This window comes from Protopterus annectens, chromosome 5.part1 (assembly GCF_019279795.1).
Source record: "Protopterus annectens isolate FY-2018-M chromosome 5.part1, PAN1.0, whole genome shotgun sequence".
Lineage (NCBI taxonomy): Eukaryota > Metazoa > Chordata > Ceratodontiformes > Protopteridae > Protopterus > Protopterus annectens.
In genome coordinates, this window is record NC_056736.1 from 279,979,164 (window position 1) to 280,006,142 (window position 26,979).

Sequence of the window (26,979 nt, forward strand, 5' to 3'; positions counted from 1 at the left end):
ATATCTATTTCTGTCTATGTATATCTATCTATGTATATATATATATATATATATATATATATATATGTGTGTATACATACAAAGACATGCATCTGGAGTGTTTCTTTCTGGGTCTCCACTGAAAATTGGCTTGTTCCAAGTTGGACTTTCCTTGTAAACAATTGTTAAATATATATGTGTATATATATATATATATATATATATGAGTGTATATAAACATTTGCATGCACATACTTGTTTGTGCATGTGTGTGTGTGTGTGTGTGTGTGTGTGTGTGTGTATATATATGTTTATATATATGTTTATATATATATATATATATATATATATATATATATATATATATATATATATATATAATGTGTGTGTGTGTGTGTGTGTGTGGAGACGTATAAAGAAGTTATGTACTCACCATAATGTTCCATCTGTGTTGTCCATTTTCATTCTTCTTTAACATGTGGGTCCGGATTCAGTCCTCTGATCTGACTCAGTTCCTTTTTACAGCTTGTGGCTACTGCAAACTCTTGAACTCCACACTTGCACATAATGCCCCCAGTCCAAGATCTGTACCTGAGGTCTTTTTTGCTGCACTTTATTGCTGAATAACAATCCAAGAAATAATAGATCTGATGTCATTTTCATTCATTCTTCGGATTCGTCTCAGCCACTTTCTGAAGATCTATTATTTCTTTAATTAGAAATGGCAGCTACTTGTACTTTAATAATTGAGAAACTAGTCCCTTTATTAAAAATAACCAAGAATTCAAGAACTTTGGGTACTGGTGCTGAAATGGGATTAGTGTATTTATATTGTGCCCAAAAATGGATTCTTTCTATTTATTTCAGTAAATCTTCCTAGTGGAAGCTTGGTGGGAAGACAAAAAAATGTGACGAACAGGGGAGGAGACCCTTGCTTGTCTAGCTGTCAGTGGAATTGTAGGAACCATACAGTCAGCTTCAGGCCTAAAATGTCTGGGTGAATCATCTCTCTCGGGTGAGAGGGGAGATCTCAAATTTGATCCAGAATCTAAGGAGGATTAACTAGATGAGGCCAAACGAAGGGGAACCAAATCTGACGAGGCCAGTAAGAAACTTAGAGGTTATAGGAGTTGGGAGCTAAGCATAGAGAAGACCAGGGGACCAATCATGGAGGAGACTCCCCTGGTGGGGGGATTAGGACAAATAAACTACTGTAGTTGAGGGGAGATGCAGAGGTCACAGCATGGCTGGACCCATTGGCAAAATATCTTCTCCACAGTTTTCTTGTTGAGAGACCACTCGTGAGGCAATTGCATTGGATTTCTCCAGAATGTGCATTGCTGTCAGAAATCAAGTGGATGCTTCTCAACATAAAGAGTAAGAGCTGGTGCCTCTTTGTTTGTTAATGTACCAGACTACTGACATATTGTCTGTCTGTCTGAATTGCAGTAGTTCCTGAAGAGATAGAGAGTCTTGAAAGGCCTGCAGTGCTAGGAGAACTGCGTGATGTCATTTCTAGGACATTGATATGCATATTGGCCTCTTTTGGTGACCAGGTTCTTTGGACTGTCTTTTTCAAGAAGTGAACCCTTTCCAGACTGGGATGTGTCTGTAGTCACTTTGGTTTTGGGCTGATGAAGTATGAAAGGGCAGCCTTGTAAAATCTGTTCTGTGAAAATCCACCACCTGAGGTACTTTTTGCATGCCTGAGTTAGGTTGGACATATTGTTCACTGATGGATTGATTTATAAGAATGGCTGTGGGGTACGAAATAGCTCCTGCAGCAAGTTTAAGATGTTCATTAGGAAGTTGGTCTGGACAAGAGGAAGAACATTTAAGTTTGCTTAGAAGTTTTTTATGTAGTGAGTTTGTATTGGTTGAAAGCTGAAGTAGTCAGTGTTTGCTTTGAAATTTGGGGATATTAATAGTTAAGTATTACTGTGCTTTACAAGTGATAGTATAGAGTTAATGTAGTGGTTAGTAAACTGAATGGCAATGTTGTCTGGAGAAGTTGTAAGCTTTGGGCTTGGGGTGGATATGTAGCCAGGTTTTAGGAGTTGGTTGATGGATTCCCAGAACTTTTTGGATTATTCAGGTGTTTATTTTAGATAGATTTGTAGTATTGTCTCTTGTGTATGTTTATTTTATAAGTTGCAGAGTTGTTTGTAGTGTATGAGGGTAATAATGTTTTTAGAGAGCTGATGGTTGTGCCATGCAGTGTCCCTTTCTTTGGGGAGCTTTTTACTGTCGGAGGAGAGCCGATGGAGGAAACTGCTTTTTGTCTGGATTTTTCTAAGAGGTGCTAGTGTGTTAAGAATGTGGAGGAATTTGTCTTTACAGTATTGGACTACTAGGTCAAGTTGTAAATACTTTAGGGGAACCAACTGATGTGTTGAAGTAAGGAGGAGAACAGTTCTCCATTAAAATGTGTTTTGTTGCAGGTGAATTTGTATGTGGTTTTTCTGGTGGGAGAGAGGTCTTGTTTCAGTAGGAAGATAGGGTGATGATCGCTTAGGAAGTCAGGAAGACAACCCCAAAAATAGGTATTGGGTTTGGAATTGATGAGGGCCCAGTCTAGGACGCAGTGTTTTTTGGAATTTTTGTGTATTCTAGTGGGGTTGAGAATTAATTGTTTGAAGCCAAAAAGATTAATGTGATGTTAAGGATTGTTGGAAACAATTGTATTACAGTCTAGGTTAAAATCACCCATAATGATGGTTCCATGAGTGAGTGAGGAAGAGCACCATCCAATAAATTCTTTGATGGCCACTGGTGAGTTACTTGGGGGAAGATAAATTGCTATGATATTAACCTTTTTGTGAGACTTAGTTTGTAGATGAGTAATAAGTACTTCCATATTGGAGATGGGGGGGATGAAGGTTAAGATGCTTGAGTTTAAGATAATTTTTGTATAAGATTGCCACCCCCCCATGTTTTGGGTATCTATCTTGTCTAATTATGTTGAAGCCAGGGGGTAGGATTTGTTGTATCTGAGGCTTGAGCCAGGTTTCAGTTATGATGGATAAATGTGGAGAGTAATGGGTAATGGTTGCATGGAATGCGCTGATTTTATTAAGTAAGCTTCTGAGGTTGAAGTTTAGTATTAGAAGATTTGTGTTTTTTGAGGAGAGTTTGATTAGATGGGGGGCAAAAGCTATTTTGTCAGAGGTGGTAGACTATGGAAAGGATGGGAAGACCTGGGTTCAGGTGAATATCTCCATCTAAATGTATATGAGTACTTGGGAAAGTTATAGGTATTTAGATTTAAGCAGTAGTCTTTGGAATGTGTGTGTGTATTTGTGTGGTTGTAGTTGGTGTGGAGAATCTTATAAGAGACCAATAGTGAGGCGGAGTTGTGAAATAGGTTAGGTGATATTATTATAAAGTGTGGGGGGTTGGATGGGTATGTACTATTAGGAAAGGTGGGGGAGGACTTAACTGTTAGGTTAGGTAAGTGATAGTGTGTGGCAGAGGATGTGGGCAGCAACAGAGTTGTGAGTGTTGTGAGTTGCAATCGTGTTTTGATTAGGGGAGTTCGGAACATTATTGTGACTGAGTATATGTTAGCTTGTGGGAAAGATGAAGGGGGAGGTGGTGTTAGTATGAGTAGATTAGTGGTGACTGGATGAAGGGTGAGAGGCTTTTGTGATCTGATGTGATTGGCTAGTTGAAGTAGGCATGGATAAGGGGATGAAATACATCTGACACTGAGGGTGGGTGGGAATGGGGGTAGGGGGCAGAGTGAGCCCGAGCATAGTGGGCAGAGCCTGGAATCACTCGTATTGTATAGCGCAAAAAAAAAAATCAGTTCCCTGGCAGAATATGCTTGAGAGACTCCGATAAGGAGTAGATTATGAAGCCAGTTTCAACAGGCAGGGACTGGGGGAGTATCTGTAAATCTGTGCAATAAAAGGGGGTATTTGAAGTGCGAGAGAAAACAGGGAAAATGCTAGTATGAGGTTTACACAGTGTACAGAGAAAAAAAAACACATCTAAAGCCCTGGTTCTGTGGGCCTCTTGTGCCATCTGGGTGGCATCTTCTATTACAGTTCCTCCCACTGCCCCTGGGGGAACTACCTCCACATGGATCTTGGAAAGGAGGCTGGGACTTTCTGAACCACATCTTCTGACCACCTCGTTGATTCCTAAAGAAGGTTCTCTTGAGGGATCAAAAAAACTTACTCCCACTGCAGACAGGGTCTTACCATCTAGTTCACATCTGAATAATGTGTCCTTCACTTTACGGTCAAACAATGAACTTCCTTCCAAAGAAGCATTGACGAATGAAAACGTAAAGGACTCTGTGAAATCACACAAGCACATCCAGGCATGTCTGCTAATGGAAATGCCAGAACCCGCTGCCCTTGAGGTACCCTCAGCTGCATGTGAGATGTGCCTCATGGAAGAATTTGACATGGATTATGTGGCAGCCAACAGAGGAGCCACAGATGTCTGTGCCTTAGCAGAAATGGTTCCTGAGAGGGAAATCCCTCAGTAGTCTGGTGAAGTGCGAAAGATAATACAGCGGCCTAAGTGTGAAAGTTGCTGAAGCATAAACCCGCTTACCAGATCTATCCAGCACCCTAGACTCTCTTTTGGGGAGCTGAACAGATGAACTCTCTGCAGTGAGTTCTTTCTTTGTGTCTTCTATGAATATCTCCATTTGTGCTCTGTTGATTTCCACACATCTCTGCGTTATTAAAATTTTCATAAAATTTCCAAAATATATGTAATACCGCTACAAGATATCTGGTTATTTTTCTTGTTCCCCAAGTCTGGCAGCAGCCCTTTCCACTTTCTTTTGTCTTCATTGTGCTAAAAGTTTTTGTTTTGTGCTCTGGCGTTATTATCAAAAAAGTGTTGCTTAACAGCAATCTTTCTATACTCATGCATGTTATCTAGATATTCCCTTATTTCCCTTTAGCACTCTGCATGTGTGCCTAATTTTGTTCTTAGAGATTCTCCTTATTCTGCAATATTTTAACCTTTGTTAGCCCCTTTAAATAATTCCTATAATTCTTAACCATATCTCATCCGGTTCTATTTCTACCCTGTTTTAAACAGCATTTTCATTTTATCTTACTCAATAGTCTTAACATCTAAAGATATTTCTGTCTTCCTTAAGAACTCTCAAGTAATTTCCACTTCCCATTCCTTTAATTCATCTCTTTTTAACAAGTAGATGGGAAAGTGCCAATATGTAATTTTCACTTCTTTACCCTGCATTTTATAGTATACGCGGTGGTGCAGCGGTAGCATTGTTGCCTCACAGCAAGAGGTTCTCCCGTTCGATTCTCGGCTAGAGTGTGGGGAGTGCCTTCTGTGTGGAGTCTGCATGTCCTCCCCGTGTTTGGGTGGGCTTTCGAAAGACATGCGTAAATGGGCATGCCTTCGTTGAAGGTTGAACGTCGTGCTGGCACCTTGGCGTTCATGAAAATGTACTGCCAATCATTAGCAGACCGAAGTACCGCTGTGGCAACCCCTAACCGGAAAAAGCCGAAAGACAAACAACAACAACAACTCTGAAATAGTTATTGGATGTGTGTTAACTTCTTTTTTCAGCTGCTCCCATTAGGGGTCGCCACAGCGGATCAACTGTTTCCATTTCTTCTTGTCCTCTACATCATGCTCTGTCACACCAACCACCTGCATGTCCTCTTTCACCATATCCATAAACTTTATCTTAGGCCTTCCTCTTTTCCTGTTACCTGGCAGCTTCATCCTTGGCATCTTTTTCCCAATGTACTCTGCATCCCTCCTCAGCACATGTCCAAACAATGTAATCTTGCCTCTTTGGCTTTGTCTCCAAACCTTCCAACCTGGGCTGACCCTCTAATATACTTATTCGTAATCCTGTCCATCCTCGTCACACCCAGTGCAAATCTTAACATCTTCACCTCTGCCACGCCAAGCTCTGACTCCTGCCTTTTTGTCAGTGCCACTGTCTCCAACCCATATAACATAGCTGGTCTCACTACCCTCTTGTAGACCTTCCCTTTCACTCTTACTGGTACTTGTCTGTCACAAATCACTCCTGACACTCTTCTCCACCCACTCCATCCTGCCTGTACTCTCTTCTTCACCTTTCTTCCATACTCACCATTACTCTGAACTGTTGATCCCAAGTACTTAAACTCATCCACCTTCGCCGCCTCTACTCCCTGCATCCTCACCATTCCTCTATCCTCTCTCTCATTTACACACACACATATATTCTTAGTCCTGCTGACCTTCATTCCTCTTCTCTCTAGAGCATATCTCCACCTCTCCAGGGTCTCCTCCACCTGTTCCCTACTCTCACTACAGATCACAATGTCATCGGCAAACATCATAGTCCACGGGGACTCCTGTCTGAGCTCGTCTGTCAACCTGTCCATCACCATTGTAAATAAGAAGGGGCTCAGAGCTGATCCTTGACGTAATCCCATCTCCACCTTAAATGCATCCATCACTCCCACTGCAGACCTCACTGCTGTCACACTACCATCGTACATATCCTGTACCACTCTTACATACTTCTCTGACACTCCCGACTTCCTCATACAATACCACAACTCCTCTCTAGGCACCCTTTCATATGCTTTCTCCAAGTCCACAAAGACACAGTGCAACTCCTTCTGACCTTCTCTGTACTTCTCTATCAACACTCAGAGTAAACATCGCATCTGTAGTGCTCTTTCCTGGCATGAAACCATACTGCTGATCACTAATCATTGCCTCCCTTCTTAACCTAGCTTCCACTACTCTTTCCCATAACTTCATGCTGTGACTGATCAATTTAATCCCTCCATAGTTACTACAGCTCTGCACATCACCCTTATTCTTAAAAATTGGTACCAAAACACTTTTTCTCCATTTTTCAGGCATCCTCTCACTTTCCAAAATTTCATTAAACAATCTAGTTAAAAACTCCACTGCCATTTCACCTAAACACCTCCATGCTTTCACAGGTATGTCATCTGGACCAACAGCCTTTCCATTTTTCATCCTCTTCATAGCTATCCTTACTTCCTCCTTGCTAATCCACTGCACTTCATCATTCGCTATTCGCACATCATCCAACCTTCTCTCCCTCTCATTCATCAGCCCCTCAAAGTACTCTTTCCATCTGCTCAACACACTCTCCTCGCTTGTGAGTGCATTTGCCTCATTATCCTTTATCACCCTTACCTGCTGCACATCTTTACTAGCTCGGTCCCTCCATCTAACCAATCGGTACAGGTCCTTTTCTCCCTCCTTAGTGTCCAACCTTTCATACAAGTCTTCATATGCCTTATCCTTAGTCTTTGCCACTTCTCTCTTTGCCATGCACCTCATTTCCTTATACTCTTGTCTACTTTCTTTATCTCTCTGACAATCCCACTTCTTCACCATACTCTTTCTCTGTATACGCTGCTGTACTTCTTCATTCCACCACCAGGTTTCCTTGTCTTCTTTCCTCTTTCCAGATGAAACACCAAGCACCTTTCTAGCTATCTCTCTTACTAGCTCTGCTGTAGTTACCCAGCTATTCGGTAACTCGTCACTGCCACCCATTGCATGTCTTAACTCTTCCCTGAACTCCACCTCACAATTACCCTTTTTCAGTTTCCTCCATTTGATCCTTGGTGCTGTCCTCACACTCATCCTCCTCTTCTTGATCACCAATGTCATCCTACAAACCACCATCCTATGCTGCCTTACTACACTTTCCCCTGCCATCACTTTACAGTCTCCAATCTCCTTCAGACTTGTATGTCACCCTATGTGCATCTTCCTTCACTCTTGTATGTCACCCTATGCTCCTCCCTCTTGTTAAAATACGTATGTACCACAGCCATGTCCATCCTTTTCGCAAAATCCACTACCATCTGACTTTCTGCATTCCTTTGCTTAACACCATACCTACCCATCACTTCCTCATCCCCTCTGTTCCCTTCACCAATATGCCCATTGAAATCTGCACCAATCACCAGTCTCTCACCCTTGGGTACAGTCATCAACACTTCATCCAACTCACTCCAGAATTTTTCTTTTTCATCCATCGCACACCCAACTTGTGGAGCATATGCACTAACAACATTCATCATTACACCATCAATTTCCAGCTTCATAAACATCACTCTATCCGACACTCTCTTCACCTCCAAAACTGTGTGTGTTAACACTTTCAATTAAATATACATGTTCCTAAGAAATATAATGTTTATCTAGTTTATAAACCCACGGTGGTGGTGCTGCAGTAGCATTGTCGCCTCACAGTAAGACGCTGTCCAGTTCGATTCTCAGCTAGAGCGTCTTCTGCGTGGAGACATGCATGAATGGCCGTACCTTCGTTGAAGGTTGTGCGTCAGGCCTGGCAAGCTGGTATGTAAAAAATCAACTGCCAGTCATTAGCGGACCGGAGTTCCGCTGTGGCGACCCCTAACCGGGAAAAGCCGAAAGACACAAACATCTAGTTTAGCCCAACTGTTGTACCATAGGGAATAATATGTAAATTATATTGTAGTTTCTACTACTGAATTCACATCTTCAATACCAAGTATTTTCATAAAGTTCTTCAGAAATCTGACATCTTTTGTTATACCCCCGTTTCTATGTCCCCTGATACATCCTCTTTACTGTAAATCAAGTTCCAGTCCCCACCTATAAATAATATTCCCATCTGAAAGATCATTATTTCTCCCAACTTTTTCTTAAGTTCCATAATAGCAGATTTTGGTGAAATATAAATGCTCAACAGTATAATCCTCCTCCCATCCCAATAGCCACTTACTATCACAAATCTGCCATTGTTGTTATTTTTTCCTCCTCTGTCACTATTGGAGCCCCTGTAACAATTAGTATAATTGCTCCCTGTTTCCCTTTGTCCCTGGTATTCTTTAGAATATCCATCCTGAAATCCTTTATTTGTCAAATTCACATCCTCATTTCTTTCCAAATATGTCTCCTGCAGCATTGCTGTTTGCAGTCTGTATTTCTTAATATAATGCAGTCGTCTTTTTTTTATCTATACCTGTCAGGCCATTTACATTTCAAGATAAAATGGGTAGTGTTACCATTATTATCAAAAGCTATTCTTCCCACCTATTATACATGGCAGTTTTTTGAATGTTATTTCCAGTGTTTGTGTAACATGCACACACTAATGTTTGGCAGGCTGATCTTTTATACAGTTGTTTCTTATCATTTGCATTTGATCCTATGTCACATTTTCAAGACTTTTTGTTTTAATAAAAAACCTCAAACAAAAACAAACACATAAAACTATGTACAGCTTCAAAAATGAAGTTTAACCTTCCAGATAGAAAAAAAAAAAATATATATATATATATATATATATATATATATATATATATATATATATATATGCATACATACACATATTTCAAGCATGGGCAATAATGCCCTTCTAACCTGCCAGTATATCAAACTAGTTGTCCCTGTAAGTGTACCGGCTTTCCTTAAAAGTATCTAAACTAGCTGCACCAGCTGTGCTGTGAGAGAACCAATTAGTGCACTTCTCATTCAGATAGAATCATCTGCATATGTTGAATGATGATTCTGTACCAGCTTTAGATAACCTCAAACATTCCTAGAGGTAGTTTTCTGTAAATGCTCTATATACCCGAATAAGGTCTCCTCTTAAATATCTGTATAAGACGTTGTATAAGTTCAGATATTTTAGTCTTTCGTAGTAACTTAAAAGTTTCACATTCATGGATGCCATTGGTATAGTTCCACTCTACTCTTTCCAGTTTATTCATGCTTATTTCCAGTTTCCATATTATTATTCCATACTCAAATTTGGGTCTGATATAACTAACAAATAATGACTTCATCATTTCTGATTTCCTAGACTTTATAAATATTTTTATACAACCTATAGTTGTATAACTGTCATCAACCAGTTGGTTGATAAGATAAAAAAACTTGAAGCTGGATATACCCATGTATTCAGGTCCTTAAATGAATCTACAGTTTCGGGTCTGTATTACAAGACCGAAGACACAGGGCAAACATAAAAGGCAGAAAATGGAAAATATTGAAGTGGCTGTTAAGCGAATTCTTTCCCTGGGAAAGAATTCACGTGGCCGCTTTGGTACTTTGCCATTTTCTACAAATAGTCTGTTCTCTCCAATTTTAATACATTGCCCTTCTGCCACAATTTTGTCAGGATTAACTCTTTCTTCTTGTATGATTGCATCTTTAATAATATATGTCTGGGATGATTTCTCATAGCGAGGTTTGGATCATACATTAGATGTGTCCTTTCAATTAACAAATAGAGTTGCTTATTTGCACTTTTATAAAATTAATACAGTGTGTTCCTTCCAGTTTCTCTGGTACATCAGAAAATCTCAGGTTTTCTGTGCGCACCCTGTCTTCTAACTGTACTATTTTATTAAACAGCTCTTCTTGAGAAACCTCATATTTAGTCAGATTTTTCTTCATTTCAACTTCTGATCTTTTGCAGTTTTATCAGTTCATCTGAACAGCTAGTTAAAGCTTCTTCTATTTTTTCCAGCCTTTTATTATTTGAGTTGATGCATTATTTCACTGTTTCAATAAACAATCTGTGACTGTCTGTAGGTTTATCAGGATTTACCTGAGGCAGCTATGGTCTGATCAGGAAGGTGAAGCCTGAGGAATTAAACAAAGTTAAATCCTGATATACCTACAAATAGGAGTAAATTACTCCTGTTACACAATTGTATCCAGATTTTCTTCCTGATACTGATATACTGCGCCTGCACTTACCACAGTACATCAGTGCATTGTATTGCAGTGCAGAGAAGCAACTGAGAAAATATAGTCTCTGTTTCTTTTTTCTTAAGTGTTAAAAAAATAGAGTTTTTATGAGGGACACTGAAAAAATATAAGGAAAATGATGTAGGTTTCTTTTTTTTTTTAATTTTGCAGAACATACTTGATTTTTGTTGTATTTTGCTCTGTGTCCTTCAACATACGCCTATATAAAGTCTGGCTGCTCATTGGTACTTTAGCATCCGGACTTTTTTCTGTTGGTATATGCTCCATTTACTATGGGTATGCTGGTCGGGCTGTCCATACCTCCCAACCTCTTAGCACAAAAAAATCCGGACAAAGCCAAAAATAATGGTGGGACAAAGGCTCAAAAAGAGGGACAGATTTTAATTATTTCTGTTATAAACTTATAAAATAGCTAGAATAACAGGTTTTGCATTAGTGTGTATTTTCTGATGGATATGATGTCTGAAACTCAAACGTCTGTCATTATTTAATAACTTTACTACTCAGTGATTTGCCAGGAAACCCCAATTTTTATGAGGAACAAACCAAAAATATGAGGCAAAACTCTGAACGTTCTGTGAAAATCTGGACAGTTGATAGGTATAGGGCTGTCCAATCAATGTGCTTGTTTTTCAGTAGTAATGAACTGTTATTGTATAATTTATTTTAATCACCTTTGAGGACATTTGATCAGTTTTTTCCTCTGAGATACTGGAAGCCATCTCTAGAATCATAGCTGAAGCTTGAATTGCCTTTTTTGCTGAACAGCTGCAGAAATCCTTCCCAGACAGTATTTTCTCTTCATCTTTTCTGGGTGATTTTCTTTCAGGTTTTCCAAATTGCATCTTTGTTGGCATCTAGGAAGTGTACTTATTAGCCAGTAACTGAATTTCATCCCAAAACAGTTTCTTTGGTACTCCTTTTTATCATTCTCTGTTTTTGCACTTTAAGAGCTCAAGTTGAGCTGTTGATTAGAGTGCAGCTGTCTTGGAAGCCCTTTCTTACTAGTCCTTTAGTGTTATTTCAGCCATTTAATGCATTTTTTACTTGATAGATTTGTAGGGAAATGTATAGAAGACTGTGAATGCACCTTCAAAGAAAGAAATGAAATGATCACATGGCTTAAAGTGTTTACCCACTTTTTTCTTTGGTCCTCTGACTTCTGACTATCAGGCCCATTATTCCTTCTACAACAGAGTGAGAGCCAACTGAGAGGAGATGTTGGCAGACATGACATGTTCAGGTTTTAGAATGCAGCAGTTATCAGCAAAGGCTGCCACTCACTTCTGCAAGTGACTTACCTCTCGAGTGCTCTGCCCAGCCTCCTAGAAGCCAGTGTTCCCATGTGGTCACTGGTCTTTAGCAGGGACTCTACAAGGGAATTGTACACTCCTGACATGCCCCCCATTCCCAAAGAGAGGCAAGCTAGTAATGCCTCCTCACTTTTCACTTCCCCCGACAGCTCAAGCACCCAAGCTACTGCAAGATTTTGGAATGCCTAGTTTGTAATCAAGAATGTATCCTCCTCCTTTTTTTTGAACAAGAAACATCTTTATTAAATTATCATGTATGACATAGGCAATCTTACACACACACACACACACACACACACACACACACACACACACACACACATATATAAATGAAAATAAAACATACCAACACAATCTCAGTTGCAAACATTATACATTACAAACCATGCCAATACAACTGTAGCTGTAAACATTATATATCACTTATAATATATCCAATCATTGTCAGTCAACCAGTACATACAGGGGATATAAATTTTACACACCCCTGTTAAAATGCCAGGTTTTGTGATATAAAAAAATGAGACCACAGTAAATCATTTCAAAACTTTTCCCGCCTTTAATGTGACCTATAACCTGTACAATTCAGTTGCAAAACAAACAAATCTGTTAGTGGGGAAAATATAAAAAATAACAAATGTACAATAAGATGGTTGCAGAAGTGTGCACATCCTTAAACTAATACTTTGTTGAAGCACCTTTTGATTTAATTACATCATTCAGTCTTCTTGGGTACACACCTGCCATCAATTAAAGAGACTCTGATTAACCTAAAATAAAGTTCAGCTGTCCTAGCATTTTCCTGACATTTACTCATTTGCCTGCTAAACCAAAAGCCATGGTTCACAGAGAGCTTACAAAGCATCAAAGGGATCTCATTGTTGAAAGGTATCAGTCAGAAGAAGGGTACAAAAAATTTCCACAGCATTGGATATACCATGGAACACAGCGAAGACAGTCATCAAAAAGTGGAGAAAATATGGGACAACAGTGACATTGCAAAGAACTGGACATCCCTCCAAAATTGATAAAAAGACAAGATGAAAACTGGTCAGGGAGGCTGCCAAGAGACCTATAGCAATACTGAAGGAGCTGCAGGAATTTCTGGCAAGTACTGGTTGTGTACTACATGTGGCAACAATCTCCCATATTCTACATATGTCTGGGCTATGTGGTAGGGTTGTAAGATAGAAGCTTTTTCTTACAAAGAGAAACATCCAGGCCCAGCTAAAATTTGCAAAACAATACATCAAGTCTCCCAAAAACATGTGGCTAAATGTATTATGGTCTGATTAAACCAAGGTTGAATGTTTTGGCCACAATTCCAAATTATACTTTTGGCGCAAAAACAACACTTCGCATCACCAAAAGAACACCATCCTCACGGTGAAGCATGGTGGTGGCAGTATCATGCTTTGGGGGTGCTTTTCTTCAGCTGGAACTGAGGCTTTAGTCAAGGTGGAGGGAATTATGAACAGTTCCAAATACCAGTCACTTTTGGCCCAAAACCTTCAGGCATCTGCTAGAAAGCTGAAGGTGAAGAGGAATTTCACCTTTCAACATGACAATGACCCCAAGCATACATCCAGATCAACAAAAGAATGACTTCACCAGAAGAAAATTAAAGTTTTGGAATAGCCAAGCCAGAGGCCAGACCTAAATCCAGTAGAAAATCTTTGGGGTGACCTGAAGAGGCCTGTGGACAAAAGATGCCCTTGGAATCTGACAGATTTGGAGTGCTTTTGCAATGAAGGACAAATTTCAAGTCAAGATGCGCTGTGCTGATAGACTTCTACCCAAGAAGACTGAATGCTGCAATTAAATCAAAAGGTGCTTCAAAGAAGTATTAGTTTAAGGGTGTGCACACTTATGCAACCAGCTTATTGTACATTTTTTTATATTTTTCCCTTAACAGATTTGTTTGTTTTTCAATTGAAGTGTACAGGTTATAGGTCACATTAAAGGTGGGAAAAACTTTGAAATTGTTTATTGTGGTCTAATTTTTTTATATCACAAACACCTGGCATTTTAACAGGGGTGTGTAAACGTTTTTATATCCACTGAAGCTCATTCAATTCCTGCCTTCTTTTAAACCAAGTTCCTCCTCTGCATGTATTGATCCCACACTACCCATTTTTTCCTGTGTAATTTGCTCCTACCCTTTTCTAAAGATCCCAATTCCAATTGTTTTATATCTGTTACTATCTTTGTTGCTTCTAGTAAAGTTGGTTTAGACTTTGATTTCCATTTTCCAGTAATTGCTTTTTTGGTAGGTATCATAATTAGATTCACCAAGGCATAACTATGTCTAGGCAAGTCTGATTCTGTATCATAGCTCAAAAAATAATTTTCTTAGTTACACCAATTTGCTCACCCAGCATCTCCAGCTGAGCAGTCTGAAGGGAATCTTTAAAGTCTGTCAATTCATTACACTCGTTGAAAATATGTTCCCAGTTACCTCTTTCTTCCCCATCACACCTCCAACATTGCTGTCTACCTGAGGAAAATTTCTTTGGAGTATACTTGTGGTATAAAATAACTATGTAAGAACTTTCAAGCAAAGATTGTAAATCTTCCAGAATTTGTTGCATATTTGGAAGACATATATATATCCCTCCCCTGTTGTTTGTGAATTATATATATCCAGTCTCTCTTCCCAGTCATTTCTAACCTCCTGTGATTGATTCTTATAGATATTGTGTTAGATTCTACTAAAACCTCTGCCAGTGCTGGTTTTTCATTTAGGACCCCCTATTTTTTTTCATTTTGCCTATACTCTGATATCAATTCTTGACAGGGAAAGCAATCTCTAACCTACAGTCCAAATAAGTTCTTGGCTCCTTCCCCATTCTATTACCTTTCCCTGTCTAGTTATTTACTCCCAATATCTTGGTTCCTTTGCCAGTTTTCTCCAATAATTCCAGCCCCCTCCTGCCTATTGTCTGTATCCCTAATTGCAGTCATCCCTATCAGTAGAATTTCCTTTCTTCATTGCCATGTTGGCTTAGTTCTTAGAATACTTTCTGCTACTTTATGAATGTAATATTCTGTATGCTTATTGCTATTCTCCTTAAAGGTCTCCCTCCAAAATCCCAGTCTCTCCTTGTTTCTTCGGCTTCCCCCTGTTTCATCATCATCTCTTTCCGCTTTGAGTTATAGTTTTCTGCTTGTGCTGCGTATAGAACCCTTAACTGTGTTGTTCTGAAGTTCTCCTTCAAATTGGGTAAACCCAATCCGCCCTGTTCTATTGGAAGAATAAGCTTATCCCACTTGACTCTTGTCATCTTCCCCTCCCAGATAAAATCCGTCAGCTCTTTATTAATTCTATCCACAACTTCTAACTCTGGTTGATATTCCTAAAGTATGTACAACACTAAAAGGACTAAAAACATTTTAACTGTTTGTATCTTACTGTTGATATCCAAGTAACAGAGCTTTCATTTTCTCAGTCTTTGTATTATCTTTTGTTTATTCTCTTCCCACATATCCTTAACTGCCACACTGGAATAATTTTTAATCCTTACTCCTAAATAGTTAATTTTATCTTGTCCCTATAAGTATGGGTATTGCTGAACCAATTTGTACGTAGTTGCATAATTTATCGCTATTGCCTTTGTTTTAGCTTCATTAATTTTGTATCCCAAAAAGATTAGAAACTGTCTCAATATGTTCAACAACACTGTAATGTCCCTTTTTGTTCTAGTTTTGTCAGGTATAAAATAATGTCATCTGCAAATCGAGCCAGCTTTTTTTTGACTACCATACCAATTATCTCCTTGAATTTCTGAGTCCATTATTTTCTTTGCCAATGGTTCTAATTATAATTTAAATAATAAAGGGGAGAGAGGACACCCCTGCCTGGTTCCTCTGCTCAGGCAGAGATTATCAGAGAGGACCCGACCCACTTTAATTTTCACCTCCGATCCCTCATATTGCCTCCTAATCAACCTTATAATTTTATCAGTGAATGCAAATGCTTCCATTGCTCTGCTCATAAAATTATTTATTCCTCTTTGAGTACAGAGTTGGCTGGTAAAGTACTTACTTTGATCCAACATTGCTTACTATATAGGAATTGATACTTTTAATTTAAAAGAAATGAGACATGCAGACATGCATATTCAGCAGGTTTTGAGTTGATATAATACATTATCATAATCCCTATCATCATCATTAGTAGTCAGTCCCCTTTTTTTCCCATTTTATTCAAGGGTCAGAGAGCCATGTCAGCTGTCTCCATCTGTCTCAATTCAGTGCCACTCTCCTAATTTCTTCATGTCAGGGTAGACTATCCCAGATCTTCTCTCATTCAAGCCATCCATCTCTTGACTGACTGTCTTCATTTCCTCTTGCCTTCTTCCTGTGTCTTTTGAAATCTTCTGTACTGAATTGTCTTTTGCTTTCCTACATTTGTGACCATACAGTCTTAATCTATTCTCCTTGGTCCTCTCTGTGGCTGGGGCTACTTTGGCTTTGCTCTGATATCTGAATTTCTTCATTTGTCCCACAGTGTCTCTGCTGGAGAATGGAGGCTGTTCATGATGTGGAGAACCAGTGCAAGGAAGATGTGGTTGTCCCCATGATTTGCAAAGCAGGAGGGTCTGTTGAGCATCTGGAATGACACCAGTTAACAGTCAGGGTAGTCTCTTATTTTTTTCATTGAACTTAATCACTGTTGTTTTTGAGGGAAGAATCCTACACAACATTAGTGGTTTACTTTCTTTGGAGACCTAGCTAGTGGGCTGAATTGTGTCATGCTGCACCTTCACCACATTATGTGTAATGACAAGGTCATACTCTGTTTAGGATAGTGAAAGTCCTTAAGCATCCCTGATCCTAGTACTAGAGAGGCAGTTGACCATAACCCTTCTCTAATTCAGTCTGGTAAGTGCAGTGTCAGTGTATTTGACAAAGTAATTACCTGTAACAAGGACTTGACAATTTAAGTGAAGCCTTTATGACCTTAGAGGCTCAGAATTGCAGTCATGATGATTTTTTGTAAAAGTATGTGTAGGTGCATGTATGGGTGTATGTACAAGTATGAGTGTAGATAGGCCATCTCCAGTAGCATAGAGAGGGAAAGGCCTGACTACGGCCGAGTTCAAGTAACTGCCTGGGTGATTAATGGCACTGGCAGAGGAGGATGAGCATACCCATCCTAGGAGAAGGAGAGTATGGTGAGCAGTTTGTCTAAGGAAGAACAGCATTGCATTGGGAATTTTGAGGGCAGTCTTACAGCTTTACAAGCCACCACTTGGAGTGATAGGCCACTTAAAGATGTGCCTGGATCCCCTCTCCACTAGGAAACAAATATGCTCAAGTCTGATAGAGATTAGTTTAGCCCTAGATGTCTTGAGATATTCTAAGTGGGTGCCTAGGAGGCTTAAGCAGGCATTTTTGACATAATGTAAAAATGCAAGTTTTTTACTATTTGCCTGGTGTTTTTTATGTTAATTATTTCTTTTTCTATTTTTTTTTAGTGATCAAATTTTTGAGAGCCTCAGCATAAGTATATCTGTTTGCTAACAGTATTAGGAGAGAGATATCTGTGTCCTCAGTCTGATTAGGTAATTATATCTCAAACAAACTGAGTTAGAAACGTCTAGGAGTAAGAGATCATCTATAAATGTGAGGCATTTCCTACACTGCATTAGTATACTGAGTGCTGACAGACTGGTCGGGTATGAGATACGTGTAACTTGTAACTTCATGATGATCGACATCGAGTTATTTGTATTATGTAGGAGTACTGACAATGTTAAATAAAGGTGGTGTGTAGAGGACTGGTGCTAAAGTTAAAAGCAACATTAGGTTACTGATAGGAGTTGTATCAGAGGCTGGTGTTACAATAACAGTTATTGAATAACTTGACAGTAACAAAAATAAATAAGGTTGTGAGGGAACAGTTAAAATCAGTAGAGAAGAAAGTAACTGACAATGTAGCAAATATTAGTATGTATGTAACATTAGTTGGATTGAAAAGTGACAGAGGAGAGACTGGCAGCAGTATAATGGAATTAAATCTGCAACTAACAAAGTTGCAGAAACAGTCTTACTAAAAGCTTACACAGTTTAAGTGCATCAAAAACATCAAAAGCAGGCTTAAAGAAATGTCATGTAAGAATAGAAAAATTTGCAAAACCAGTCTTAGGATAAAGAACAGTGAAAACATCAACAGGAGTAACAGATTAAAACGAGATGCTGTAATGGTAAACAAGCACAGTATGGTGTAATTTCCTACTGTCTTTCTACCCTTGCTTTGTCGACTTGAGTTGAAGGTTTGCTTATGTGATGGTCTCACCAAGCAGGTGCAGGTCTCACAGGGAATCAGAGACTTTCCTTGTAATATGGAGGTGATGCATGATACCTAAACAGATAGGGTGTAGTATATTGTCTGTAAAGCAAACGGAAGTGGCTGCTGCCTTTTTACAAAACTGGATTTTGGACTGCTGCATAGTCCACTGCTCAGGTAAAAAGTGAGCCAAACAGCACAGCCATCAAATTTAAAAGTACAGGCTACTCGGGTAAAACTGGAGCTAGTCAGTCAGTGATAGTTCAAGTAGAATCTGGCTCTCTCAAATAGTCATCAGGAATAAAGAAGACTTTCCTCTTTCAAAAAGGCTGGTCCAAGAAGGCAGCTCACACAAGAATTCTTAAAAAGTGCGGTGTAATGTAGTGCCACGTGGAAAACAGTAGATTTCTCCTCCTCTTCTCTTTCTTTCTTTCTTTCTCTTTTCAGAGAGTATGTGTAATGCATGCCACAGCTCAGTCAGCAAGAGTGCCAAGCTGCTTAACCATCCAAATTTAAAAATCCAGAAACCCCAGGTGAATTGAGAGACAGTCAATAAAGGCTGTAAGGAATCCTCTCCTATCAAGTACTTGACTGGAGTGAAGAAGCTTGCTTATAGCCTGAAAAACCTCACCTAGGCTACCACCTGATCTAGGGGACCATGGGTCCTGCTAGAGAGTGAGCTGTACATCAATCACTTGGAAGTGAGAAAAGTGCTATTGGCCCTAATTGCTGCTCCCTCCAGGTTTCTTTTTATCCCTTCAGATGACCACTGCATGTGGTACCTAGACAGGTAAAGGGTTAAAAACAGGCTTGCATGTGTAAGGAGGAGTTTCTCATGTGGCAGTGCACCATAAGTGAGGTATCCCTGTCTCAGTGGTTGACATCTTAGGGAGATGAATGAGCTTGTGGTTATTCTGATGTACTCATCCTGTCTTTTTCTGGAGTTGTGGATTCAGAGTCTGTTCTGTTAGTGTCATCCAGAAATGAGGCACCCAGAAATTGGCCCTTTTGGGGGGATTTGGTCCTTGCCATCTCCTACTTTATTCATTAGGTTGGGGGAATGTAGCTTTGGATGTCTTCTTCCTTTCATGGCATGGAATGCTTCAGTTTACATTACCACTGCTCCAATGATTTTATGCCCCACTGCAAAGTTCAGAGGAAAAAAAAGACTAAAATTCATTCACATTACATGTTATTGGCTGAGAAGAAAGTGTTTTCAGGCTCTGGACTCTAGTAGTATAAGTAAATGCTCTGATCCTAGCTAATAATTTCACTGAAGTTTGAGCTATCAGCCACCCTCAACTCAGAAACTGGCTTCTGTGAAGACTGCTGATTCCACCTGATTTGCTGGTTAGGTATTTGGAAGTAGTTAAGACTGCTAGGAATCCTTTCATTCAGCAGGCCTGTGCCTCTAAGTGGAAATGTTTCTATGTTTGGGTGGAGTGTCACCTGAGTTGGTCAGTTTGCAGATGATATTTACATATCTCAGACATCTATATGATTTAGACCTCAATTACATATCGGTCAAGATTGCAAGTGCCTGCACCTTGTAGAAGACAAGACTGAAGCAATGGCTTATCAACGATTTCATAAGGAAATGCTGCATAAGCATTATCCGTTGAATAACCCTGCCCCTACACAGGACTTGATCAGCATGGTTTTCTGTATTAACCCTTCATTGTTTGAGCCTGCATTTTTGGTGGTACTGAAGTTTTTGCTTTGGAAAATTCTTATCTTTGTGGTCAAAATCTCTGCACATTGGATCTCAAAGCTTCAGGCCCTTATATATAGAGAACCATGTTTTGACTGGTGTAGGATGTCTCTCAGGATGATTTTTTTAAGAAAGTAGTTTCAGAGCTTTTCTTAAATCAGCCTGTCAGTCTTCTGGTTTTCTTTGTAGTGGTAGATATCCAGGAGAGGGAAGCCCTTCACATCCTGAGTGTGCAATATCAGCTAGGGGCTACATGAATTGAGTGCATGAAGTTAGGAAAATGGACTATTAGTTCATCTGCTTTGTCTTGGGAAGAAAACAGACTGAAGTTGTCAAGCAGACCCTTTAGAACTGGCTGTACTTTTTTGCCTTCAGGCAGTTTATCATTATTTCATGACAAAAAAAAAAATGAAAATGCAATGTTGCAGTTACAAAATCCACTTGAATCAAACAAATCTTCAAACTATGAAAAAGCATAAGTAAATAAGTTCCTTAAGCCTAAAGAAGTCTGGATTGTCCAAAAGCTTGCCTGATTGTGATAAAATTGTATTGATTTTACCTCCTTCTGTTACCTCTGTTTGTTCCGTGACATATTTAGTTGTTTTTAGCATCCTTCAACAGAGAATCTGGAGTAGTTAACTTCATTTATCTGCAACCTGTGGGTATTCGGATCCATATCGGATCTGAGCCGGAAACATTCTTCAAGCATCTGCTCCAAGCTCCTCCCCTTACCCATAATCCCTCACATCTCCTACATCCCTCAGATCTCTTTTGCTGCTTCATGCGTATGCATCGTGGTCTCTATAGCTCCAGTTTGGGTGTAATAAGTGGTATCTTTTCATATATATTTTGTGTGAGTGTGTAGTCGTTTTTCATCCCTTTCCTCCCCTTCGTTGTTCTTCGGTTTTCAGTCAAAAAAAATGTAGTTTAAAAAGGTAGAGTTTGTGAGGTAGTGTAGGCCTAACTGCCCTTAGTGTGTGTGTGTTAATTGGTTTAGTTTTGGCTGAGTGGTTTTTGGTGATGGCTGAGCAGCCAAAACCAACTTTTAAAAAATGCACAGTGTGGCCACAAGCTTTTACCGGCTGATGGCCCCACACTGTGTGTTATTTGCCTGGGTGTTCCCCACCTATCTTTGCCTTGTAGTGTGTGTGCAGGGTTCAACCCTAGAGCATTGAAAGAGAGGAAGGCAAAGATGGTAGCTAAGGGCCTGCTACCAGTTTCTGCTTTGGACTCAACTACCTCAACCTCGGCTTCAGTAGCCGATCAACCCCCCCCCCCTCCTCAGGCTGGGACTCAACCTCCCTCTAAGCCTTCTGAGATGGGAACAAAATAGAAAGAGAAAGATAAGAGAGACAAGGATAAGAGAGGGGATAGGCACCGCAAACGGTCTCCAGAACAGGAGCCCTTTCCCAGTCCACGTACTAAAGTTGTCAGGACCACCTCTCCCTCAGCTCCACTCCCCAAGGTTTTCCCCGGAGCTGACTGAGCCCTCAGACCAGAGGCCTTCTTTGAGGTAGTCTCATAGAACAGCCAGACCGTGAGGAGGCGACCAACTCGGAGTCTGTCGGAGCTTGACATGGACAGGATGACGCGGAGGTTAATTCGGACCCAAATCAAAATGGCAGTCTTACCAGGCCCCTGTTTGGCAGGAGATGGGACCTCTATGCCCTTCTTCCATCCAGTCTCTCCTTCCCTGATCCGACCTGCGGTTTCGGGGTTTATGGATCCGGGGATCCTCGGAGCTGGGGGTTCGGCACCGATGATTCCGCCAACATCGACACTGGCGATTACCTTGAGTTCCTCGGATCATACCTGTTTGGATCCGAGCAACTCTCGGGGCTGAGAACGGGGAGTCGGATCCAAGGGAACAGAGGTGTCTTCGGCTCCAACTTTGTCAGATCCAAGCCGTTCCTTCGGAACCCCGGCTATCTTGGCCTCAGCCCTGATCCTCACGGTGGAGCCGGGGAGAGCTTCTTCCTTGTTGATTGCTAAGGAGGTATGCTCTCCTTCAGCCTTCGACATGGTGGAAAGGGTTTCTCCCAAGGATTGAGACCCCAGCCCATTGCCTTGGACTCTGCCCAGGCTCTCATGGATTTGGTCGCGACTCCCATCAGCTTGACCCAGGGACAGCTCATGCTAGAGGACCCCCAAGTGGATCCCGTCGTGGAACCCCACGTGACTTAAGAGCCCTCTTCAGAGAGTCCCAATGAAGAGGATCCCTGTAAGCACTTGTGTAAGAGGAGGCACTTGGACTCCCCTGAGTCCCTCACAAAAGATACTGACTTGGTTGAAGGTGAGGGTTCCCCCAGGTCACCTCCCGAGGATGTCTCCTTTAGAGACATCATGGAAATCATCCGCCAGAGGAGAGGTTGGTCAGCCCCAAAACCCTCTACAGATGAGTCAGTATTCCTGGAGGCCTTTGGCATTGGCCCATCTACATCCTGGGTGTCTCCTCCTGCAGATCCTTTAGTGGATCTCATTATCACGTGGGCATGGAAGGAGCCTGACACCATAGAGCCAATGCCCAAATGCCCGGACAGGATCGTTTCTCCTCCCACAGACAGACAGGCCTGGTACAAGGGATCCCCGGTGGATGCTATGGTGGTTGTAGCTGCCACCAAGAGAGAACTGGCGCAGAAAGTTTTTCGGTCCACCCTCCAGACAAGGAGTCTAGAACAGTGGATTGGTTTGGGAGGTGAGTCTTTTCTTCAGCAACGTTTTCCATATGAGCGCTGAATTATTTGGCACACGTCATACGACTTCAGCGAGACCTAGTCACGGAGTTCGCTTTGTCACCCCCAGTGTCTTTGTCGCCTGAGGACAAGAGGCTGTTCTCGGCGAAAATGTCAACTCTAAAATCTGTTTCAAACACGTCCATGCATCTTCTTTCCCATGCCACAGAAGGAGTGGCTAGGACAGCTGGGACTGGCGTAGCTATGAGGCAACACTCTTGGCTCAGACTTTGTCAATTCGCGGACCCCTTCAAGCCGTCATTCACAAATGCTCCCCTTGATGGTTCCTCCCTGTTTGGGAAGACAGTTCGTGACACCCTGGTCCAGAGCGAGAAGGACGGGAAGACTTTGTCTGCCATCGGAGTCCACATCTCTAGCCCTCAAAGATCCTTTTCTAGGAATCAGAGAGGGCAAAAGAAGATGTGGTTCTGAAAATCTCAGTTTTCCTGGGACTCTCAGGACAACTCATCCCCTAGAGGCAGAGGGGAACAAGACAGATGCCGCTGCAAAGGCAGAGGGGGCCCGAGGAACTTTGGGTCTAGAGAGACCTTCTCCGACAGACCCATGCAGCAACCCTGAGTGGTTGCCCAACTGTCCTACTCTGGAGACAGTCGGGGGAAGATTGTCATGGCACCTGATGGCTTGGGAGTCCATTACAATGGACCGTTGGGTGCTCCAAATAATATCCAGAGGCTACTCCATCCCGTTCGTTGCCCCACCCATCCAACCAAAGCGCCTCCTGGATGTTCCACCCGCTCAAAGTGTGGCGGCACCGCAAGAAATTTCAAAGCTGCTTCACAATCGGGCCATCGAACTGGTCCCCCCAGATCAGTCCGGATTAGGCATATTTTAGTGCCAAAAAAGACGGAGGACCTCAGGCCCATATTGGACCTGTCAACCCTGAACCTAACTGTAGCCAAGCAGAAATTCCGGATGGTCACCTTGCAGTCCATTCTACCTTACCTCTGAAGATGCAACTGGATGTGCTCGATAGACCTCCAGGACGCTTACTACCATATCAAAATTTGCAGAAGCTCCAGGAGATTCCTTCACTTCCAGCTGGGAGCCAATTATTTCCAGTTCAGAGCCCTACCCTTTGGTCTCACCACAGCCCCCAGGGTGTTTACCAAGGTTATGGCAGTTGTAGCGGTTCACCTGAGGCTTCAGGAAATTCAGGTGTTCCCTTACTTAGGCGATTGGCTCCTGGCTGCTGCCACCAAGTGTCTACTTTGCATGGCCAGAGACTCCTTCCTACATCTTGCAGTCAACCTAGGGATTACCATCAACATTTCCAAGTCCCACTTGAACCCAACACAGACCTTGGGATTTATAGGGGCATGGCTGGACACTTTAATATTGCAAGTTTTTCTCACTCTGGACAGGGTCCAGAACCTACGGGCTCATGTGTCAGTGATCCTCGGCCCCAGGATGCCATCTGTGAGCGATGTTCTTTGAGCCCTAGGCTCCATGGCCGCAGCAATCTCAATCCTTCCCTGTGCGCGCCTTCACATATGGGTGCTTCAGTGGACCCTGGCAGTTCAGTGGTCTTGGTTAGACCTCCCCATGGACTATTCAATATGAATCAGCAGGGCCTGCAATCTCTTCTCTGGTGGCTCCAATCACCAGAAATCTTGGCAGGTCGTCCCTTCATAACACCCACAGCCCAAGCCACGGTGACCAAGGACGCCTCCCAACTCGGGTGGGGGGGACACTAGTTGGGGAGGATGGTCCAAGGCATGTGGTCCTTGACTGGGACCAGATTGCATATCAATGTTCTGGAGATGAGGGCAGTGCTTTTAGAGTTGCAAGCCTTTCATGCTGTTCTTCCCCCGGGAACAATTGCAGTTCAGTCAGACAACAGGTCTGTTGTCTGGTACATCAACAAACAAGGAGGAACCACATCTTACCCTCTCTCTCATGAGGCCATGAGAGTGTGGGAGTGGGTGATCTCCACCAGTCGGTTTTTTGATTGCAATGCACATTCCAGGACACTCCAACATTTTAGCGGACAGACTGAGTCAGGCTATTCTAATGCTATACGAGTAGTCCCTGAAACAGTCAATAACGGAGGAGATCTTCCTTGCGTGGGGTCAACCTTGCTGCGATCTCTTTGCATCTTCTTCCAACGCGAAGTGCAGCGAGTTCTTTGCTCTGATCCCCTCACTAGGGGACTCCTCCAGAGGCGCTCTCATCCATGCTTGGCCTCCTGGGTTACTGTATGCTTATCCCCCGTTACCTCTCATTCCGAAGTTTCTTCAGAAAGCTTGCCGACTGGGGTACAAAGTGATCCTCATTGCCCCGTTCTGGCCTCGTCAGGTGTGGATCCCCTTCCTCTGGTCGTATGTTCTAACTCCTCCTCGGATTCTGGATCCCTGCCCGGATCTCAACTCTCATCTTTCGGGCATCAGTCCGCCCGATCTGGGCAGCCTCAAGCTAACGGCTTGGTTGCTCCAGTTCCCCTGATTGCTAGGACTCCCGGTCTATCATCTTCAGTAAAGATTTTTTTGGTGGCATCCCACAAAGCTTCCACTAGGAAGGTTTATCGCAGCAAATGGAAACACTTCTCTGTTTGAGCTTCTCAGAGGAACATAGATCCCTTTACAGCCCCGGTTCCTGCAGTGTTGGAGTTTTTGTCCAATATTTTCCAAAAAGGAGCTAGTTCCTCTACTGTGAAAGTACAACTGGCAGCCATATCTAATTTTCATGTCGGCGAAAATATGAATTTTCTGGCTTCTTTGAGACTGTGTAAAGCTTTCCTGAAAGGCACTTTTCTTTTACTTCCTCCAGTTAAGGATTCAGTCCCCCCTTGGGACCTTACCCTAGTTCTGCAGGCATTCATTGCTCCCCCATTCGAACCAGCAGTGTCAGTACATTTGAAATTCTTGTCCTGGAATACAGATTTTCTAGTGACCATTACTTCGGCCAGAAGGGTTTCTGAGATCCAAGCTTTGTCTGCCTTGCCCCCTTACTTGATCTTTCATAAAGACAGGGTTTCGCTCCACATGAACCCTTCTTTCTTATCGAAAGTTGCCTCTGAATCAAATATTAACCAGATGATTAATATGCCTGTTTTCTTTCCAAATTTTCAAAACAAAGGTGAATATAAGCTGCATTTGCTAGATGTTCATAGACAGCTTCATTTCTGTTTACATAGGACTAAACAATTTCTTAAGTCTGACCAGTTACTTGGGTCCTTTTCTAGACCCTTTTTGGGCAAAGCCATTTCCAAGATCACCTTAGGTAGATGGATTACACAATGTATACTGCAAGTCTATAAGGATAAAGATCTGTCCCCACCTGGTCCTGTTAAAGCTCATTCTACCAGATCTATGGCAATTTCTGCTGCTTTTTGGTATAGGGTTTCAGTGGATGATATCTGTGCAGCAGCGACCTGGGCAAGGTCACATACATTTATTTTTCATTATAAGTTGGATTTGATCTCTAGAGGGAGAGCATCCTTCGGCTCTGTGGTGCTCAGGAATATCCTTCCATGAGGGCCTTCCAGGAGTTTTGGTAGCTGGGGACTCTCCTACAGGTTGCAGATAAATGAAGTTAACTACTTCAGATAAAGAAGTTATGTACTCAGCATAACGTTCCATCTGAGTAGTTATATTTCATTTTCTGCAACCGTCCCACCATCCTTCCCCTGAACCTGTTCTAGGTTAGTGCTGTTATTGAGTTGCTGATAGTTTGAATAGTGGCAAACTTGATCTGAGGGAAGGTAGGAGATGTGAGGGATTATGGGTAAGGGGATGAGTTTGGAGCTTGGAGCAGATGCTTGAAAAATGTTGCCGGCTCGGATCCGATATGGATCCGAATACCCACAGGTTGCAGAAAATGAAGTATAACTACTCATATGGAACGTTATGCTGAGTACATAACTTCTTTTTATCAAAATTCTGTCGGCCAGATGATGACTACCCCCCAGTGCTTACTTCAGCAGAATACCCAGTACATGCATCAGGGCTGTAGCCACTTGGTCCTTAATACACAATTTCATCTGGAATTATTGTCTTGACCTCAACAGGTTATATTCAGGAGATCATTACTATGTGCATGTGAAATCCTCTGACTTCTTCCACTCTGGTGGTTTAAGTGCTTGGGATTCAACCTAACAAAACACCCAGAAAGAAAGGTATTTGATGTTCAGTATAACTAATAGGTACTTAAAGTTTCACTTGATCTGTGAGAGGACTTCAT

The 26,979-nt window shown here is 41.7% G+C and overlaps 1 protein-coding gene across 3 annotated transcripts in view; it reads left to right on the forward strand.

Moving 5' to 3' along the window:
• Positions 1-26,979, forward strand: part of SON (SON DNA and RNA binding protein) — a 1,200,918-nt gene that overhangs the window by 604,296 nt on the left and 569,643 nt on the right. The gene's annotated exons all lie outside the window — the stretch shown is intronic.